Source organism: Sebastes fasciatus, chromosome 9 (assembly GCF_043250625.1).
Source record: "Sebastes fasciatus isolate fSebFas1 chromosome 9, fSebFas1.pri, whole genome shotgun sequence".
Taxonomy (NCBI): Eukaryota; Metazoa; Chordata; class Actinopteri; order Perciformes; family Sebastidae; genus Sebastes; species Sebastes fasciatus.
In genome coordinates, this window is record NC_133803.1 from 29,529,179 (window position 1) to 29,552,494 (window position 23,316).

General features: G+C 39.3%; 1 long non-coding RNA gene across 2 annotated transcripts in view; it reads right to left on the reverse strand.

The window, feature by feature from the left end:
* The window catches only part of LOC141774451 (uncharacterized), a 32,789-nt gene extending 11,222 nt beyond the window's left edge, over positions 1-21,567 (reverse strand). For both annotated transcript variants that reach the window (XR_012595348.1, XR_012595347.1), the window contains exons 1-2: positions 21,408-21,567; positions 8,145-8,297 (exon numbers count right to left, since the gene is read on the reverse strand). This is a non-coding gene — a long non-coding RNA (uncharacterized LOC141774451). The remainder of the gene's footprint in view (positions 1-8,144; positions 8,298-21,407) is intronic.
* Positions 21,568-23,316: the final 1,749 nt, after the last annotated feature.

Genomic DNA, 23,316 nt, shown 5'->3' on the forward strand with positions numbered 1-23,316 from the left:
TCTGGATTTTTGTACAATAAAATGTTTTCTTAATTTTTTTATTACAAAAAAAATACATTTGCATTTTTTAAATGACAATAAGGAGCTCTAAAACATATTAGTAGTATATACAGCTTCAATTAAGAGATACACCCAAAATCACACATTTCATAACCACAGCAAACCAACAAAATGACTAAACGACCAGACAAAATGAATCAAAGAAGACATATTTTGCCAAAATCATTTAACTTCCATGGCATCCTGAATGAAACACAATGTTTTTTTTTCTTCTATTTTTTAATCATTAAATTATAATTGGGCTGATTTTATCACCAAACAGCTCACCTGTTTCAGTGCAGGTCTCACTTATCAGCCTGCTGTTACATCTCATACTACTGATGCAATTAACAAGGCTGCCACTTATGAAACGAACACAGGAGAAACACAGGAAAGAGTCAGAGAGGTGAGAATGAGACAGAGCGATAAACAAAGTCATCATATCAGGAAACCTGACTGCAAGTGTAAATGAGAGGAAATGGATGATTTTGGCTGCATTATCTGGAGTCAGCTGACATTTATTTTATGTAAACAGTTCAATAACACTTTTCTCATGCACAAAGTGAAATAATAATAATGTCTTAGTTCAGTTTTTATCACTTGGTTATAACCATTAATGTTTCTTAATTCTGATGCAAATTGAGTCCTTGTAATCTGTGTAATCTCTAAAAGTGAAAAAAAAGAAAACATGGATCAATGTTTAGCTCATCCCAATAAATTTAGCTTCTAATTTCCCCACATCTCAACCACAGTGGTCCATTTCTAGGGCCGTCATAAATTCAAAATAATGCTGACATGACCTTGTGTAAAACTAAAGAGGAAGTTAAACCAATGTTGTATCAAACCATAATTCATAATCTCACAGAGGTCATTATTCATTGCCTCTCCATCTTAACACTGACAGTTTCCTATACTGTTTAACTGCCACCATCAACCGCAGTGTAATAACACACACTTTCATAAAAAGCACACAGTAATAAATTACTAAGCAAATGCAAATATCACATCAAACTATACAGCATGAACTTAACCGCTATCATTGGAAATGTGTCCGGTCACTGCTGTGGAAACACAGATACTGCAGGGAGGAGACAAGCCAGCGTTTCTATCCAACCTGACGCCAACCTGCTCATCGTCAGTCTCGTGGATAGATACTGTACATTAATGTGAAATGTCCATAAAACTTAACCTCCAAATGTGATGATGGGACTCCACCCTGATGCATGTGTGTGTATCTTGGTGGATAAAACTTTATCTGATGTCTGATTTCATGATCAGCTTGAGAAAAGAGTCACTGACCTACAGTATATGCTGGTCTAAATGGGAGAGATAAAGACGAAACCGTAAAAGTCACCATAGTTAATCGCGATTAATTGCAAATTAATCACAAATTAATTGTAAATTTTGTATCTGTTCAAAATGTGCCTTAAAAGGAGAAAGGCCTACTTCATTTAGCGTGAAAAAATATGCTCAAATCATAACATGGCAAACTGCAGCCCAACAGGCAACAACAGCTGTCAGTGTGTCAGTGTGCTGACTTGACTGTGACTTGTCCCAAAGTGCATGTGATTATCATAAAGTGGGCATGTCTGTAAAGGGGAGACTTGTGGGTACCCATAGAACCCATTTACATTCACATATCTGGAGGTCAGAGGTCAAGGGACCCCTTTGAAAATGGCTATGCCTGTTTTTTCTCGCCAAAATTTAGCATAAGTTTGGAGCATTATTTAGCCTCCTTCCCGACAAGCTTGGTTGGTACCAATGGATGGATGGTTCCTTAGGGTTTCTAGTTTCATATGATGCCAGTATCTTCACCCTAGCTTTAAAACTAGGCCCGCTACAACCTAAAAATCGCAAGTGGTGTTAAAACCAATTTGCGTTAATGTGTTATTATCGTGTTAACTTTGACAGCCCTAATCTGAACTCTTTATACGTTGTTTTATGATACAACTTTATATGGACGATAAAACTCGCTGTTTCAGTGCTTGTGCACATACATTTGGGTATCTGGAGTGCCTACCAACTCACAAACTGTGAAATAAGACGACCCAGTCAGTTTTTCGTTGGTTGTCTAGATCAGAAAACATGTGATTCAACAAGCCATTCAGATTCGGCTCCCCTTCCTATGTCACATGCAGGCTCATTAGAATATACCGCCCACAGCTTGAGAACTACCTTTGTAAAGGTGCACCATATTTTTCTCTCAAGCCAATCAGAGCAGACCGGGCTTTTCCTGGAGGGGGACTTCACTCAGGGAGTGAATACAAGTATATGGGTGAATACCATATACTTGTAGGGTGAATACAAGTATATTCAGACAGACAGAAAAATAATGTGTTTTTTGAACATTAAAGCATGTAAACATGTTCTAGTAGAAACCCAAAATACAAGTATAAACCTGAAAATGAGCATGATGAACTCAACATTAGAGTGCAGGTACATAGCTGTATTGGTCATGAGGCCGAACAGTCATGGCTTATTGCAATACATTACCACGTCACTCTCCTTAAGGAAAAAGGTTCCACCTATGGTACTATTATTTCTTTTTGACTGTGTAATATCAATGCTGTTGTTTTTAAGATAAAACTCAGAAGTCAATTATGGCTTGTTGTTAATAATTTGGTTTCGTTTTACATGGAAACCAATTTGATATTAAGAAAAAGCAGCTGTGATGTAACTAGACACGATTTTGTTGATAAGATCAAAGAAACAGGACAATTTCTCAAATGATGTACCTTGACTGATGAGAACACGCACACAAGTTCACACAAAACAATGCTTTATACCGTGCTATTTTAAAGTGACAGATACTTAAATGAAGTACTCTGAGTTGAGTTGAGAGGTACTATAACTAACTGAATGTTGGCTATGGTCTATGATCACAGTGGAGATTCAGCAGTAGGCACGGGGCTGGTCACTTTCCCTCCTCGTGGTTCAGCAACTTGAAACTCTGAATGTGATCTTTGAATGGCTTGCACTCGCTCACACACACACACACACACACACACGCTCCTTGTCTTTGTATTGGCTTTGATAAAAGGGCTGGGAGGTTGGGAAGGGTGTAGCGGAGTGTGTCAGCTCCTGGAGTATAGGCTTACTGTGCTGGGAGATGCACTGGGCCATTACACACAACCTCTGACCCCAGCAGGCACCCTGAGGTGAAATGACGCGGGCCTGGTCTTACTCAGCTGGAACAAGGGGATAGGAGGGAGGCGCAGGGTGACTTAGTGTGTGTTGTTAGTAGATGCATATATGCATATCCGTGTGCTCATACATGCACTGACGTGTGAGTAGTGTTCACGCATCCCACCCTTCATAATAACAGACACGCCACCAGCCCGGTCCCAGACACGCCGGGAGCTGCAGGCCTGTCCCGTGGCTATGCAGATGTGACGGCGGGTGTAAAATATGAATTTTAATCACAGCCACCTTCCTCCAATTACCAGCCAGCGACCCTGACGGGGATCCGTCTGCAGTTGGGACGAGGGAATGACAATGCACACATATAGAAAGTATGTCAGCTTTCTCTTATGCATGACATAAATGCACACAATGGAAAAGAAGTCTGGTGGATGCTTTTGTGCACGGTGATTCACAGAATCATGCATGCTGTGTGCAATTTATAATAATCTAAGAAAATTTGAAGACTGTCAGCACTAAGCTATTGGCAGTGTTGTTGTTCATTTTGATCTTCAGTGGACGGGGATTTCCTATGTTGCCGTGGATAATTTGCAAATTGCAAAATCACACTGAAATATTTCCAGCAGCGACACTACAAAGGAATTTAATAGCAGCTAAGTAAAACAGTAGGCTTTTGCTTTTGCTGTCAGTCTCTCAGAATGAAAGAAGCCTCTCAGGTTCGTCATTTTTAACCAAAGTTCAGTTACAAAAGATGAGAGAAGTGTTCTCCACTTACAGCCTCGAGGCTACTGTTTACTGGAGGACTCTCACTTTTTTGACTGAAAGAATTCATGTTTATCTATTAATATTGTTTGTACCTACATAAAAAGATGTTCTTTGTACTAACATATAATCTGAATGAACAAATTTTGTACCATCCTCATGACAAGTTTCACCAATTAAATGCTTTAAAGTTAAAAGAGATGCAGGCTAAGGCCGTGGTAGAGTTACACCAGGAGCTCAGAACCCGACCTTGTGGGGAAATATGTTTTTTATTATAATTATATAATTATACTCTATATCCCCTCCTCTCCATTACTGTCTCACAATCAGCTTTCGTCCACTTTTATAATTTGTAAGTACTTATTTTATTATATAAGTATGTATTTCCTTTCTTTTAGATCATTATTTTAATGAATTTCAATTTATTTTCAACTCATTTATTTACTTATTATTATTATTATTATTATTATTATTATTATTATACATATTTTTGGGCTGTTTCTTCTTATCCTTGTGTGTGTACCTTTATTTTATTTTTATTTATATTTTTCATCTTCCTTATTTTTTCTTTTCTTTTTTCTTTTCCCCTCACATAGAAATACTGCTTTTTGATTTACATTTGCATATGATCATTATGTTTTTTGGCTTACTCATTTATATTGTATGATGAAATGAGTTTGTTTCTTGGAGAACAAAGTAACTGTGTTAATAAATAAAAAGTAAAAGAAGAAGAAGAACATGACCGTTTGTTATAACTCATGCTGATATTTGTGTTTGCAGTGTTGTTGTGAGAACAGACAAACATTCTGACTGAATAATGTCCTCTGATGAAAACAATGTAGAGTCTGCCAAAAGAAAGCAAGATCGACCCTAAGAGGAAGTCTGAGACTCGTTGCAAAAGAATCGCCTTGGGGCATCGATAAAAGTTACACAATGCAGTTAAGAATCAGAAAAAAATCAAACAAAGAAAACACCAGGACTCCTGGACTCCAGACTGATTATATCTCACCGATTAAGAAGATGCAATGATGAAGTCTCACTGCATGTAAACCACAGCACACACACACACACACAACACTTAATATTAGGGATTGTTAATTAGCGAGGAGTGTCTCCATCCTCTGGGTCCACATGCCAGTCATCCACGGCTGTGACGAGTCTGTCCTCATTAGCATGACCCTCCTCCTCACTGTCCACTCCACTGCTCAACACACAACCACTCAAGCATGGACACCCTGCTAATTATGGCTTAATGTATGTGTGTGTGTGTGTGTGTGTGTGTGTGTGTGTGTGTGTGTGTGTGTGTGTGTGTGTGTGTGTGTCCATGCACACCAATCAAAGGTACATGACTTGATGGTTGACGCTAACAGTCTGCTAAGAAAAGAGAAAAAAAAAACTGCCATGTGCAAATGTTCTCAATTTATTATCATTTGGCGTTACGTTCTTGGCAGCAATTAAGGACAAAGGATTATAAAGTACTGACTGTGCCGTCTATTTAATTGGTTATTTCGTTTTATTTATAACTAGATAAAGTCAAGATTTCAGACTTTTTGTTGCTTTTTGTTCATCAAATAATTCATTTTTAAAATCATTTTAAATTTTCCTCTATTTGATTGTGCATTTTTTATTGTAATAATGCATTATGTTTTGACATAACTGTATTGTAAATAGAATATATAGTGTACCTAATGTTTTTACTTGATCATGTTAAGTTATTGTATAAGTTTGTAGTGAGATATTTAACTCAATAAATCTGAAAATGTTTCAGCAAGTTACCAGACGAGTTAATCATTTCATTTAATTCAAGTAGAATATATTAGTCTTAACATCATCATATATTTTGAACTCAATTTTAATTCCTTAAACTTTAAATGGTATATTTAAGGGGAATTTAAGTGAATATTTTTGTATCTGAATTTTAGGAGGTAAAAACTTAATTAATATTTAAAACAACAATGCTCAATTAGTTAGAAACCACTACTGATTATTGTAAGCACCAACATAATACAGCAGATCTGGCAGGTTTTGCGCAATTTGTGCTGCAAAGAGGTCATAAACTTATTGCCTTGTTTACAGCGGGCACACAAGATGGAAAGAAAATACAGTTAATGGTGGAAAACACGAGCCTATTAATTATCAATAACTTGTATTTACTGAATTTACAAAAACACATTCATCAACACAGGCTCAAAAAACACATTTGGACCACTTCTGTGCACATTAATGAGGCCATAAAGTTCGCCCACCAACTCTCATTAAACCGCTCAAACACACACATGCAAATGAACACACATTTATAAATCTACACACTCATCATATCACTGCTGAAAGCTGAATATAGGAGACAAGTTACAAAGTAGGTGTTGACATTCATATGTAAATACGAAGCCAGGGCGAGCCCGCGTCCTCGGGCGCCCACACGCTCCTTTGTTCGTCTCCAGTCAGATACACTCACCCAGAAACAATGAGGGGGAGAGGGGAGAGAGAGGGAGAGGGGTGGGGAGTATGTGACCAATGCCAGCCCACCCTCCTGCCAATGGAGGGGGTCACACCGGGAGGGTCAGAAGACAGTGAAGAGGGTCAAAGGTCAGCAGCACAAGAGTGTGTATGTGGCTCCAACTATTGTTTCCCACCAGTGTGTGTGTGTGTGCGTTTTATTTCCCAGTGCTTACATCACTCAGTAAGAGATCCCATTAGTGCTCCGTTAACCAAAATGCCAATAAAATTACCAACAATCAAAACTAAATTAAATAGTTATGCCCCAACTAAACTCTTAAATTCGTATACTGAGGGAATTATACACTCAGGGAAATCCGAGGGGGGAAACGGCGAGAGGATTACGGATTTGAAACTAAACGCAACATACAATAGCTTTTCTGTCGAACTCAATCGACGTAAAAGCGGGTTTAAGTGAGTAGGAATTTTCTCACATGGCGTAAATGGCCGCGTTACCGCACGATTATGAAAGCCGTTTGGAGGGGCTCTAAACATCTCCGAGCAATTTAGAAAATACTCAAGGACACATGAGGTAATCGCTTCGGGGGTGCCAACTGGCTTCAACATGACAGTTACGATTAAAAAAAGATTTCCACATACCGCACGTCCTCGCGCACACACACAGAAAATATACACTTCCTGCACATGTACACAATATAGATTCATGCAAATAAACACACACGTGCATGTGACACGTATATACACACAACTTCCCTCACATCACAGATCTGATCTGACCTCCCCTCCGCACACACACTCACACACCCACTCAGCCATTATAACCAGCATAAACAAGAATGACAAGTTGAGATTAATGAAGGGCCCAGCAGTGACAGACCAATTTAATTGTCAACCATGATGGCCATTGAACTCCACCAGTGTATTTATACAAGGTTACGGTAGTGCCTTAAAATGTTGCTAATTGATCATGAGCAATAAGTAATTAGAAAAACTGATAGTGTGTCCTTCCTGCACACGTGTCAAAGGCACACGGCGTCTCAGGGGCGGCGAGGAGGGGGGACGAGCGAGCCTGAGAATAGCGACTGAGAAGAGAGAGAGTTGAGATAATGTGTGACATTTTATTGCTGGAGTCACGTCAGTAGTGAGGCTTTATACTGTAGTTGCACAGGCAGCAGATAACACGGTGGTGGCTAATTTGCTCCGCCAAGGCCGAAGGCCTAGGAAGGAGGTTATGTTTTCACCGGCGTTGGTTTGTTGGTTTGTTTGTTGGTTGGTTGGTTTGTTGGTTAGCAGGATTACTCCAAAAGTTTGGGATGGATTTGAATGACATTTTTTGGAGGGGTGGGGTGTGGCACAATGAACAATCCATTACATTTTGGTGGCGATCCGAATCATGATCCGGATTCAGGAATTTTTTTACGGATATGAAATACGAATGAAATAATGCAAATCCAACAGCTGAATTTGACTTCCTCAGCAACAATCGTGGACTGACGGACGGTTGAATAATGTAACGTAATGTGAAATGCCACAACGTTCTCATCTGATTTATATTCAAATACTACAAACCTACAAAATTCTACCTCATAAAATCTAATTTTATGAAATAAAAGTACTACTAAATGTTGCAAGAATGCAAAAATGAAGATATTAATTTAACAGGACCAGGAACTGTAAAACAATTCTGCCCGTCATCAATGTAGGTTCAGCTACTTCTTTGAAAAAAAACCTCCTTCATCTCCTACCTCTCGCCTGGTCTCCCTGCCAGCACTGGTCTGATCCAAGCCCAGGTTCCCAGGAGGTTTTTTCTAGGTTATTCTAACCACTGAGAGCTGACAGTGGCCTTGGCTCCCTGGCCTGACTTCACGTCCTCCGCTGGCAGCCCAAGGCCTGGCTCACTGGGAAGGAATGTGTGAGAGAAAGACAGTGTAAATAAATACTGTAGGGTCGAACAGTGACACCGCAGCCAGAGGAGACCCCGGTGTTAGAGAGGGAATTAAAATAAAAAAAATCTTAGCGGCTGGAGAGCATATTGAAAACCATCGTAGCCACCTGTTTTATTTGACAAATGTGTATTACGTATCATTTCAACCAGATATGAAAGTTAAAGCTACTACAAGGAACTTTCATTTTGTGTCTATTTTGGCGGGCCCTGTGGACAAAAGCGGTGGTGTCCCTTTAGAAAACCTCTAATTTTACTGCAGCAGGGTCTGACAGTCCGCCCCGCTCAGTCCTGGTTTGGGTTCTCCCATGCCTCCCTTCCCTCCAGCGGGCCCAGCAATACAGCCTGGGCCTCCGGCAGTGAAGGAGTTCTCCATCTCCCGCCGGAGCTGCAGGTCGAAGGAGGCAGCGAAGCCGGATCTGTGTCTCTCCGTGGTGGGCTGAATGCTGCATGAGGCCCCGCTGGAGTTTCTGAGCTGAGCTGAAGGGGTTTCAGGTGAACCTGCATGATTTCGTCTGATTTTGCGCGAAATCTGACCCGTCGGCACCGATGACGAGCATTAAGAATAACTATATAGAAATAGCCAATCTTCTCTCTGATGGTCTTGTTTACTTATGTAGGTCATATAGAGGCATCAACATTAAGTTGAGACTGTTTCACAACCAGTTAAAAGTTCCTCATTGTAGCTTTAAATATACACCTGCAGATGTGACATTTACAGAAAATAATATCAAACACATGCTGGTAATCAGAGCCGGCCTTCCGTCAAACTGACTTGTCAAACTGAAAGTCAGTTTTCTGACTGATACGCTACACGGACGGGCAGACACATACAGTATGGGCCTTTTTCCAACAGAAAGTATGGGACTTTTTATGGGAACCATAATACCACGTACTAAACTCAGGAATTAAATAAGGAAGTTATTTGCGCATTTGATTTTTTCATTTCCAACACATCTCCAGAGCTGTGAAAATTAGACGAATTAGACCGATAACAGGTTAAAAAGCGATGGCTCGGTTTGAGATGTAATTTCCACACGCCACAACACAACAAGCTGTTGTGTGAATGTGGCGTTTGAATGTTGGCAAGGAGACGTGCAGAGGTGGAAAGTGAGACAGGCAACACCAGAGTGGCAAGACGCCTGTTTCCAAATGATATGTTTTTTTTTTTTCAGGTTTCTATTTTAGTATATACAGTATAGAACAAATTGAGACAATTTACAAAGTTGAGTTTCATTTTCTGTTGCCCATTCTCTGTCTATATCTCAGTCATTTTGAGTTGGTAAAGCTGGAAAGTTGGCTACATCACGAACACTTAAATTCCCATCCCAAGACCTAATATCTATAATAGCAACAACTAGTGTCTTCCTGCACTCTGACTGAATGTTGTTCACAAGTTGGAGCAGCCACAGGGCTTTTAGTGACGTCCAGGCAAAGCAAGGCACAACAGAAATATAAACAGTTTGCAAAATGGTTCAAATCCACTAAAAAAAGAAAGCAAACTCTGACTGCCAATAAGGCGTCCAGTGTAATCACCTCCGTACTTAGTCACCCAGTTTGAGCTGACACAAGTCAACAACATAAGTGAAATAGAATAATCTACTTGAAGAGGTACTATGTCATTAATGGGGAAATTGTAACAGAACTCGCAGCATTTCCACATCACATGCAAGCAAATACAGCCAATCAAATCCAATCAAAATGTACATTAAGAAGTGATAAAATACATTGTGAGCCTGAGAGTTGAGAAGAAACAGGATCTCTGGTAGCTTTTAAATTTACAGACTGTGTAACTTGTGGTGTGCAAAGATATTTTTTCGAGTATTTGGAATTTTTCAGTGTCCCTGTAGCACCATCCTGCTCAGTCTTTGAGAAGCAAAACAGTTGGAAAAAGGCCACTTCAAAAATAAGGAAAAAAGAAAACAATGAATAAAAAGTGTTTTTGCTTGTAAAGTAAGAAAAATCTGCCAATGGAACAAATGAGAATTGGTAAAATTTCTTGAAAAGATAAAACGAGATGTTGAAATTAGCTGGGAAAACTCATTTTGAGCTATATTTCACTAGTATGAGGACGTGTTGTCATAATAAGCCTGTAATGCTTAAAGGTAGTATTTTTTCACTTAAAGGTACAGTGTGTAGGATTTGGCTGAGTACCCCTCCGCTCACTCTTCCCTTTCCAAGACTGCGGTAATGTGTGAAAAAACTTAGTAACGCCGTACGCCTCGCTCAGAGGCCATCCATAATAACACTTATTCACAATTGTGACGGAGAACTACGGTGGCCTTAAGGTAACATAAACACGTGAAAAGCTCTCACTAGAGCCGGTGTTTGGTTTGTTTCTGGGCTACTGTAGAAACATGGCGGAGCATCATGGTGGACTGCGTGAAGAGGACGCGCTCCCTATGTAGATGCAAAGGGCTCATTCTAAGCTAAAGAAAACACAACGATTCTTAGTTTCAGGTGATTATACACTAATGAAAACATAATATTTTATTCCATTTCTGCTAATAGATCCCAATGTTACACGCTGGCCCTTTAAAAAGAGATATTCAAGACGCTTTGTCGAAAAAAAAGTCCCTACATCTCACTGAAATGCTAGGTGATTGCGTCTTATATTAAGTGTTATGAGATATTTTGACTAGTAATTAGACAAATATAATAGGTAAGAATTTGTGTTTTTGCAGTTTGTGACAGTAAAATCTTACTTAAAGCATCTGTACGTTCAGAGAATATAATAAACGTATAGTCTCGCTCTAATATTGAGCAGGTTACACGGGTCAAATCTTTATTGCTCTACCTTCAGACAGGGTGTTTCTGTCATGGCAGCAGGGCTACTCAGTCACAGGGTATCAGTGGTGTGTGTGTGTGTGTATAAAAGCTTAAACTGTGCGAGACCTAAATCAGGATATTTGGACGTGACAGGTTGAATGCCTGCCCCTTATGTCCATATTAGGTCATGAATGATGCAGCAGCCATGTGCATTGAGTTCAATGGGAACTCATTCAAAAGGCCTCTCTCTCTCTCTCTCTCTGACTGTTTATAATGTAAATGACAACTTTTACTGTAAATCATATGTCGTACTCGGCTTTAAACGTCACTGCCAAAGCCGGTGTTTTGTTTGGGTTTCTCCCATATCACCGCTCAGTGAAGCTGCCGCTGAGTTTATATTAAGAAAAGAGAGAAGGTGTTACGGCAGGATGAGTACAGATGAGTAAAAAAAATACCTAATGTAGCACCTTTTTGGGACATTAGAAAAGAAACAGGGTCAAATATGAGAACCAGACATTCAGATGTTGATTTTAAGCATCCATAGAGGAGCAGAAGTGAATAATGTGATTCGAGCCAAGTAACTCCGATACATCATGATGTACGGTTGTTCTCTTCCAAGTGAACTGTGATGAGGTCTGCTTGAGGCTTTATGGCTGTATAGATGTGGGTTTAACCATCTGACATCCAGCAGCTCCTCACATTTCTTCATGTTTTCTGAGTGTGAAATAATAAATGACTTTTTAATAACTGTAAATCAAAAGTACACTCCAGTTTTCCTCCTTCTTTACATCAAAATGTTTTAAATAAAAGGTATCCTACTTCTGAGTTCATATCACTATTTGTTCTCCTAGTGAGGTAAATTAAAACTTTGCTACTAGCTCATATCCAAAAAACACTAAAGGTGTGATTGCACCTTTAGATGTTATGAATGTGGATTAATTAAAGTGGCGACACATTTAATTCTAAGCTGCTGACACACATCGCCTCTGTAAACATCTTTGCCAATAAGAGTCCTCTCTGAAACCTCTGTGACATTGATGCTATTCCAGCAGGAAATGCACAGCGCAGACATTTGCATGCATTGCTAAAAACACGCGCTCAAGAGCTGCTCATGACCCTCCCCGTTTTCCCAAGTTACCTCGGGGCCTGCTGTTAGCGTAAAGGCTAATGATATCTAGGGGGCTGGGTGTGTGCACGCCTATTGGGTGCGTGTCGGGGGGTAAAAGGTGTTCACCCTACTTGCTGAGTTGATACGAACCTCTGCAGACACCTACGGCGAGGAGGTAGGGTGTGACCTCGCCCCTGACATATGAGTCGGCACCTGTCACACACATTAACGCTCGCAGATGCAAACACACAAAGACTTGCATGTATAAATTGCACAACGGCGCCGTCCAAAACGCTTCCATCTACACACTTGCACATCCCGACTCCGTCTGCCACCTCCAGCTCTCCCGTTGGCAGCCGGCTGGCGAGCACAGTGGGCAGCGTCAGATAAGAGGATATACACGGGCTATGTTTCAAGGTAAGGTGTGCAACAACAGAGGGAATCAAGGTGCTGATTAAAGTCTCGCCAAGTAAATAAAACATTAGGACATCTATTATGAGAGACCTGGTTAATTAGTGCATGTCTAAGGTTTAAGTAGAGGAATGTACAGTAACAAGAGCCGCAAAAAGGAATTCTTTAAAGCCTCAAGGAAAGTGTAAGTAATGGAGAGAGACGCTGAATTGAAAAATGAAAAAAAAAAAGATGAATTAAGAATCATCAATCAAACCTCTGCAAGTCTCGATCATCCAAAGTAAACAGATCATTCATCAAGATCGATGTTCGTCTAAGATTTGCGCAACTGAACGAGACTTTAACAGCAAAGACGGTAAGAAGCTGCCCAGAATTATGGCGTAGCAACGTTTTGCACCGAGGACACATCTTAATAGATTCTGAAAAATAATCTGTTTCACATTGTTGCTCGTTGTGCTATTCGTGTTTCCTTTCTGTGTTGCCAACACAAATCGGTTGCATCAACAGCTTCATACAGCCGAGGAAAAGTAACAGAGACTGAGAGGTGAAACGAGAAAAAGATAGATGAGCCAAAACTAATTCAGTCTCTGTGCCGTAGCTCTCCGAATGATCCAAAATAAGCACTTGACCAAAGCTAACATCATAGACTGGAGCTATATTAATGGTGCAGATAAAATATTTATATAGTGAGTCATAACGTCTGGTCCTGGAAAACAGCTGCAGGGGTATTAGACGCTGCAAGATTTTGGCAATTAAAAGACTTAATTTCTCTAGCAGGATATGCCATTACACATGGTTTAATATTTAGGTATACAGAATGAAATAAAGTGATTCATGCAACATCCAAGTTATCATTTCTCCAGCTGGCATATTATGTTTTATCTATTTATTTATTTTTTTTGTGTAAAATCCTCCTATCATATAATTTGAGTGTATTTGTGCTTCCTTAGTTTTTTTACTTTTTGGTGATCAATTATCTATCAAGGTGATAAGAGGGGGAAAAAAGGGTGAGTAAGTGTTCAGCGTCACACATAAACAACGTCAAGAGCAAATATAAACTCCAAAAAAAAAAAAGCAAAAAGAATGACGAACAACTATTTTTGTTGTATATGTAAGGAAAAATGTAGTACAGGTATACATTACAGCAAGAAACGAGAGAAAGAGAGTGGTACATACTGTAAATAAATAATGGTAGTGGTCCTTAAAAAGGTGACGAGAGAGCAAAATGTTATTTCATACATATTGTGAGACAATTCTAATGAATGTAACAAGTTTGATGTCACATGAGGAGAGCTTGTCAGATATAACCACTGTTGCCAGATTTCAGCGGGTTGGAAGAGCAGCCGAGGCTCGAAATGAACTTTTCCTCAGTGTGCCGCAACTATCCTGAATTCTACTTCCAACTGTCCCAGACTTAACAACCAATGTCCCAAGTTATTTTTTCAATCTACATAATAAATATAGTTTTATTATATTTCTACTGTCCTAGAATTGTCCTAGACACTGTATCGTTGTGTCCCAGGTGCTATTTTTATTGTCCCCGGGACAACAGGACATTCTTAAGTTGGAGGGCTGACAGCCAGGCCTGCGTGAGCATGCTGAGTATAAGCTAGAAGAAGAAATTAATATGGCTTCTTTATCACCTAACATTTTACATCCCACTATGGGAATTTGAAAAGCATAGACCAAGACTAAACTGAAATACTATATTCTAATAATCAAACCTGTGTCCTGGTTGGAAAGGATGAAGCTCATTGTAAAGAATACCATGCTCCATCCAAGGAACCACCTGTGATTACCATCTTAGTTGAGGCAAACTGAGAAAAAAGTTGATTCTGAGATATACAGATCAAACCCGTTAAAACCATTTGTCAGGGTTGAAAGAGAAAGCATCAATAAATCTCTGATGGGGAAATCGTTGTCTTCCCCGGCTCGCTAAAACGGCACAACAGCCCTGCTTTAAAACTTGATCTTTAGTGAATAATGGATCGTGGTCCTATCAGATACAGAGGGGAGGATCGACCTCGGCATCCCAGACTAAACACTGGCCTAGATGCAGGGATGAGTTATGTCTATTCCAGTCTCTTGATTTTGAATGAAAAGCAGCTAATTAGAGATAAATAAATCATGCCAGGCTATCGGTGGCTGTAGGGCCGGTGTTTGGTGTCGGATGGTGGATCTACGACACAGCGAGGTCCAGATTACAGTTAATAATGGAAAACTCCCTGATTCAAGTGCTCATGGTACACACAGCAGATACACTGCTAACAATATGTCCAATCTTTGTTAGAGCTCGCTAGCAAGACAGTATTTCATGAATCTATTCATTCTGTCAGAGAGTTTGCTGATATACTTTGCTTACACTATATGGCCAACAGTATGTGGAACCCTGTTCACATATTTTTACTTTTTTGTGGTTGGCTAGGTCCCTTACTTCCAATAAATAGTAATCTTAAAGGGGACAAATCATGAAATACTTTCAGTGCTTGTGCACATACATTTGGGTATGTAGGGTGAAAACACGTTCTCATCCCAACTCGTCACATAATGACACTTTGTCAGGACCCATTGGCGTCACTTTTTGGTCACAGTAAACACGTGGTTGACACTGTGAATTCAAACAGGACTGGACACAAACAGCTGATTGTAAAGTGAAAGTGAAAGTTAATGTTTCCGACAGAGGGTGAATACAGGTAGCCTATATTCAGACAGACAGTATGAGAAAAAAATATGTTTTTCTGGAAATTAAAGCATATAAACATGTTCTAGTAGAAATAGGGCTGTCAATCAATTAAAATATTTAATCGTGATTAATCGCAAATTAATCGCAAATTTTGTATCTGTCCAAAATGTACCTTAAAGGGAGATTTGTCAAGTATTTAATACTCTTATCAACATGGTAGTGGGCAAATCTGCTGCTTTATGCAAATGTATGTATATATTTATTATTGTAAATCAATTAAAACACAAAACAATGACAAATATTGTCCAGAAACCCTCACAGGTACTGCATTTAGCATAACAAATATGCTCAAATCATATCATGGCAAACTGCAGCCCAACAGGCAACAACAGCTGTCAGTGTGTCAGTGTGCTGACTTGACTATGACTTGCTCTAAACTGCATGTGATTATCATAAAGTGGGCATGTCTGTAAAGGGGAGACTCGCGGGTACCAATAGAACCCATTTACATTCACATATCTTGAGGTCAAGGGGCCCCTTTGAAAATGGCCATGACAGTTTTTCCTCGTCAAAATTTAAGCTAAGTTTGGAGCGTTATTTAACCTCCTTCGCAACAAGCTGGTATGACATGGTTGGTACCAATGAATTCTTTAGTTTTTTTTAGTTTCTTATGATGCCAGTATCTTCACTCTAGCTTTACAACTGAGCCCGCTACAACCTCCGAAAGATTGATGGCATTAAAGAAATTAGTGGCGTTAAAACGATTTTGCGTCAACGTGTTATTGTAGCATTAACTTTGACAGCCCTAAGTAGAAACTCAAAATACAAGTATGAACCTGAAAATGAGCATGACATGTCCCCTTTAATGGTCTGCATCCAACTTTGTGACAACAGCTTGGGGAAAGCCCTTTCCGGTTTCAACATTTTTATGCCACTATACACAAAGCCAGTCTTGACCTCAACGCCACACGACAATGTTGGCATGAACTGGAACGCCGACTGTGAGCCAGGCCTCATCACCCAACCGTGGCCAACCTCACTAACGCTCCTGTGGCTAAAAATAGGAGCAAATCCCTGCGACCACGTTCCAAAATCAAGTGTCCAGATATATTTGGCCATGTAGTTTATTCAGACACGCAGTATAAAAGCTGGCAGAAGTATTATTATCATAATTTTAAACATCACGGTAGAAGAAAAAACAACATTTAGACTGGGTTTGCCAAGCACGAAAAAATGGATGGAAATTAACACGTCTTAGCTGTGGACAACATCTCAAATGTATTTACATTACTTATGCCTTGGAAGGCTTATTAAAGCTGCAGAAATGGAGCTGATTAAAAAAAGTTATTTTTATAAAACGGTCACTATATCCTGACGATATTGCATGAGTATTGCATGAAAAATATCATGTGTCTCGGTGTCCTTCGGTGCTCCTAACGGCATCTGCAAGGTTTCACAGACCGGAGGAAAACAACCAATCAGAGCTGATCTGGAGTCTGCCATCCAGCTGCCATCTCTGAGCAGCTGTCAATCACTCGCGAACTCCGATCAAACGGTCAAACTAGGCAGCGCTGATCAAATATGAATCAATATTCTGTTACTGTAATGACTATTTTTCGCCTCAAATGTGTTCAGAAACATCTTGTAGTGTACCGTTTAGCTGTAAAATGAGAAAGTTTGTTGCCAGACAGCCATGTTGAGATCAGTTGAAGAAATACCAAGCACCGCCCACCAGCTGGAGCACAGCCAATAGGAACGCTCTCTCTCTCTGAAATGACCTGTGATTGGCCAAAGTCTTCTATCACCGGCTTGAATTTTTAAAGCCTGAAAACAGAGCCATAAGGAGGTGCAGAAGTCTAGTTTTCTCTCAGTTACAATATTATATTATAATATTACAATATGCTGAAAGGTTATTATGGGATTTTTGCCCACTGATGCCGAAAAATTGTTGCCTACTGAAGCTTTAAGTCTGTGTTAAAACCATCTTCGAAGGACATCTCTGCATTTTATCCCTCGTTTTCTGTAGCAATCATTCACAGACAGACCTCATTTGATTTCTGCTTTCAAATGCAGCACAAAATGAGACAAAATACCACCAAGATCCAGAGGGGCGTTATGGAAATGGAGGAAGAATCAGGTCATGTTTGATATTATGCACAATATGTGCAGAGGGACGGGGGGACAAAAAGGAGCATTAGTGCAACTATTAAGAGCCTCTTTCCCCAGTCTAATTCATTAAACATAGAAAGTTCTCACACTCGCAGTGAATTCCCCCCTTGAGATGAAATTCTAATGTGATATTAAGAGAAGTGGGACAATGGCAGCTTATTACCATGAAGCCGAGGCAGGCAGGCGGCCATGTCCTCCGTATGTAAACACGAACGGAGCAGAAGACATTACAAGATGCAAACTCTGACGGCTCTCAAGAGTGCAGCACATTTTTTTTTTTGGATCTGTATTCACACAGCTTGTAAGTTTGTTTGTACGAGCGGAGGCTGAAATTGCAGCTTTAGTCCTGAGCGAGGATCCGCTCTCAAGAAGCACTCACGCTACAATAAGCAGAGACAGAGAGGTGAGGGCATCCAGCTGGTTACACACTTCACCTCACCTGACATTGTGTGCCTATGAATGTAAATTATATACATCAAAATTTAGTTTTTTATGCAGGTAAGAAGCTGTTCAACCAGCACATAGGCTGCAGTAGCAAAGTGGTTCTATTTTTTTTTTTAAAATCTCTCTCATTTAGGTCGAGTGTAAATTACTCTGTCTCAATGTGCTTACACAAAGTGAGAGTGAAAAGTTTATCACCTTGGAAACACATCCACAAGCAACACGTCTCACGCTCGTACTATCTCCCAGCTCTAGTAAAAAAAGAAAAGAAAAGCCAATTAGATGAAGACAAACACATGCTATTTGTGAGTTCAAAACAGCATCTCACCAATGCTGGTTTAAAAGAACAGTGTGTAGTATTTTGGGTGATCTATTAGCAGGAAATGGAATATAATATTTATAATGTTTACATTAGTGTATAATCACCTGAAACTAAGAATTGTTGCGTTTTTGTCAGCTTAGAATGAGCCCTTCATATCTACATAAAGAAGTGTGATGTGAAAGGTGTTATCACCCGACCCCGCAGTTCCCCTCAGCTCTACGAAGCGTTTTAGACTCTTTTAAAGCTTCGGTAGGCAGAACGTTTTTGATATCTTTGGGCAAAAATTATATAATAACCTTTCAGCATATTGTAATTCAAGTGTTCTGAGAGAAAACGAGACTTCTGCTCCTCCTCATGGCTCTGTTTTCAGGCTTTAAAAAAATCTAGACTGACGGGAAACTTTGACCAATCACAGGTCATTTCAGAGAGAGAGAGCGTTCCTATTGGCTGTGCTCCGGATGGTGGGCGGTGCTTGGTATTTCTTTAACTGTTCTCAACATGGCTGCCGAGTCACAAACGTCCTCATTTCACAGCTAAACAGTATACTACAAGATGTTTCTGAAAACATTTGAGGAGAGAAATAGGCATTACAGTAACAGAATATTGATTCATATTTGATCAGCGCTGCCTATTTTGACCGTTTGGTCGGAGATCGTGAGTGATTGACAGCTGGCTATCATAGACGGCAGCTGGACGGCAGACTCCAGATCAGGTCTGATTGCTTGTTTTCCTCCGGTCTGTGAAATCTTGATGATTTTTTCCCCTGATTACCTGTCTCATGCACTACCGTCAGGATATAGTGACCATCTAAATCTAAAATGCGTCCTCATGACATGCGGAATGTCCTTGTAATATCATGCTATTTATACGCCTTTCCATGAGATCGGGTTAAACATTTAGTTCCCTCAATAAGTACTGAATTAAATTAAATTAAATTAAATTAAATTAAACAATTAAATTTATTGTGCCTCTGAGACATGTTTCTACAATAAACAACAACTCTATATGTGATTTGTTCTCATCCAACTCTCATGATGGAGCCTTCCTGAAATCCAAACTCCTCCATTGATAGTTTCTGTGTCCTCACCTGCGCTACACCTCATGTCCTGTTTACAAGTTGGTGTCTTGGAAAAACCTCAACAGCAGTTAGACCATGTGACACACACACTAAACATCTAATTGCTCATTTATTGAATTATTTTAGTTGTTGCACTAGTCTGCCCTGGCAGGGTAGCTCAACCTCACCTCTCCAACCATACTTTAGACTAAACGCTGACCCAGATACAGATATAAGCACCAGACATCACCTTCCTGCTTCTCTTTTCTACAAGTCTGCATCTTGGAGGCTGGTAGTGGAATCAATGACCATCTCCAAGTGTGATACAGACAGCCAAATGTCAGCTTGCTCCACTGCAAACCCTTCTACCACTGCTTAATTTATTACGTTTAAATTAAATCCAGTGAAATTCAATATTTTAATTGAATGTTTAGAGCCTGAGTGTTCAGTGATAAATTTCCATTGGCGCCCTGCGCTCCACTATCATGTTTCTCGGCCTAATTACATTTGCATAAATGATGTTCGTCATTATTATCGCGGGTTGGGTAGGCACTAGAGGGGTGAAAGACGGAGCCACGCAGTGTGAAGGGGCAAAAGGTGTGCTGAAAGGATACTGGCATTAATGATCTTGTTTTTCTTTCCTTGTGATGACCCAGAAAAGTGCTGAGGATACATGTCTGTCTGTCCAGTGTGGAGAGAGTGAGAGTGGTAGGTTTCCATCCAAATGAGGTTTCCAAGAAGCAAGCATTGGCAATATCAAGTCTCAGTCGCTGAACAACCGCTGACGTGAACGACTAAACGACCGCGGTTCACCTCAGACAGAACAGAACAGAGCCAGCTGAGGCAAACTATCAGTCTGTGACCTACTGTCTGAGATCGATGAAAAATAAATTTATCTCATCTTGATAATGTCAGCCAAACCTAACGTAAAGACAGTGCAGTTATTATGTGTTGACCTTTAACTGTTGTTCATTTATCATCGTTACAGACAGGAGAGCTCAACGAATGCTACACGTTATTAATCGGAGGGTGAGGCGCCAAAAGGACGTTTATTCAAGTGTGCTATTAGTATACTTCTTTTAAACCTAAAATAAGAGAGTATACTTTCAGTTTACTTTTTATGTACTTATCAGAGATATACTTAACAAAAGCATACTTAAGTATACTTGGCTCATACTGACAAGAATACAGAAAAGTCTAAGTATACTTGGCTTAAACTTGTACTTAATCTTTTGATCATGATATACTTAAGAAAGTTATAAGTTAGTATAATTGTAGTAGAAAAACCATTTAACTAGTAGTTCACTGAATATACTTTAAAGTGTACTTTCATAAACTATAAAGTGGGCTACAAGTATATACAAGTATACTAGCAGTATAAAAACTATTAAACTAGTAGTTTAAACTAAAAAGTGGGCTACCAGTTTAAAACTAGTAAACTATCAGTACAATACTTACACTTAAAGTATACTTTTATAAACTAAATTAGTCCCAAGAAGTATTGAAGTAGTACAAGTATAAAACTAGGAATCTGTATACTTATAGTTTAATTGCAGTACATAATAAGACTTAAATGTACTAGTTGTGTGTTCAAAGTTTACTATTCTTACACTTACTAAAAAGTGGGCCAAGTTAGTTCCAAGAAGTATTAAAGTAGTATACTTATAAGTATACTAGCACATTGATATTAGTATACTTGAACTTTACTCAAGTGTACTTCATAAAATAAACTTGAAGTACAGTGCTTTTTTGAAAGGGAAACTTAAACCTGCATTAATCAATACTTTTGGCTGCAGGCTCATGGTGCCGGATTACCACCCGACTCTGCAGCTGTACTGGCTTCTTAACCTCTTTAAACTCATTATTTTAGTTTTACAGTCTGCAGATTCACTGTGTAGTTGAGTTTCATCAATGAAGCCATTTCCAGCAAAGAAATTCAGATAAACATACTGTGCACACTATTCAGCAACAAAGGCAGACAGACACAGTTAGCAGCTAGCTGCAGTGAACACAGTCAAGCAGTTAGCAACTAAAGATTCAGATATGTTTGCCAGGAGTTGGTGGAGACAGAAAGAGGGCTACAAAGTGAAGAAGTGTTGGACTTACAGTGGTCTGGTGGGCAGAAACACGACTCCAAATAAATGCTAATGTTAATCCATGTCTGCTTGATGTGTTGATAGGGAAATGTTTGCTAACACATGGTCTTCTCAGGGCCTTTTTTTGTATGACTGTGGTTAACAACAGAACAGAACAGAAGAGCAGCAACAAGGAGCAGCTCACACAACACACCATTATATAGGCTCCTAGCTAAAGAATTTAAATTGGACTAAACCACAAGCGGGGGAGCTCAAAATATACATATCTACAGAAAAACCTTATCCAAATAATTATTTAGATATAGATATTTAAAAATACAACGTCCATCACAAATGCACATCTAATAATAGAACCAAGTATCCATGTAAACACCAACAAAACACATTTAATAAAAAACACACACATATCCCAACCCCTCTCCTTCCTCAAACATGGTGCAACCAGGAAGTACAAACAGACAAGATCCTCAGCTGATCATTTGTCACAAACTGTTTTTTTTAGTTTAGTTTATTACTTCATTTGACAGGGACAGTGCATATTGATAACATTTCTGAAAATATGCCAGAGTTAGCCAGAAAGTGGTGATGGTGAGATGACCCTTACAAAAACTTCTTTAAACTTAAAATAAGAGAGTATGCTTTCAGTTTACTTTTTATGTACTTAACATAGATACACTTAACAATTATACTTAAGTATACTTGGCTTATACCGACAAGTATACAGAAAAGCCCAAGTGCACTTGGTAAGTATAGGTCAAGTGTACTTGGCTTATAGCCTACTGAAAAGTTTACGGAAAAGTATGAGATTATTTGGCTAAGTTCACTTAAAGAACACTTAAAAGTATACTTGCAGTAAAAACTATTAAACTAGTAGTTGGCTAAAAGTATATAACCAGTAAACTAAAAGTATACCTAGAACTTCACTTGTAGTATAGTTAATTTTATAGTTGCAGTACAAAATACAACTTGGATGTAAACTAGTTGTGTACTCAAAGTTTACTACTCTTACATTTATAGTATGCTTAGAAGTATGCTTTTGTAAACTAAGAAGTGGGCCAATTTAGTCCCAAGAAGTATTCAACTAGTACACTTGCAAGTGTACTACTAGAACATTGATATTAGTATACTTATTACATAAAGTATACTTGGGATTATACTTGAAGTATATTTCTTTTTTGTAAGGGGAAGCTTCGTGAAGCACTGAAGCTCTCCAGCAAATTTATTCGCAAAAGGTTATTTTCATGAGGCTTCATCTGAGCTTCATCTGCACACAAAACTACCTGTTGGTCAAATAGTGCAAAACAGGCAGATACTGTATATTACAGATGTTAGGCAGTGGTTTAACCGGGCATAGGGCAGTGAATGTGCTTGTGTAACTAGGAAATGATAGAGGGGAGACTTTATTCGTTTTTATCCAACACTAATTTCTCAACTGTGTTTTTGGCTTCGGGGCGTCTTCAATTACGTCACAGGCACACGCTCCGAAGCCTCGGCACAGCACGTAACATCACTATTAAAACACAGACCTTAAGAATAAGAGCATTGAAAAGAAGATCAACGATAAAAGCGATGAAAAATAAAATATGCAGATACGAACAGAGCCTGCACTACATAGAGACTATAGAGACAGTTCTTATAACACACAGAATCAAGCATGACAACAATCAGCAGACAGCATGACAGTACACAAATAACAAATAGCATGAAAACACTGTCAGCACTAGTGAAGAGTGGATATTATGTAGCAACACGCTAAGCAGGAGCAGCTCTTACACTAAATATAATAATGGCAAGTAAGACGATAAACAACATCTCACTGTTCTTTGAGTTTGACTTCCAGTAAACCAGCTTCTTAATGTTGTGGAGAAGTAATGGTAGTTTTCACAGTTTGTGTTGTGTTGTGGCTCAAGGAATGCAAA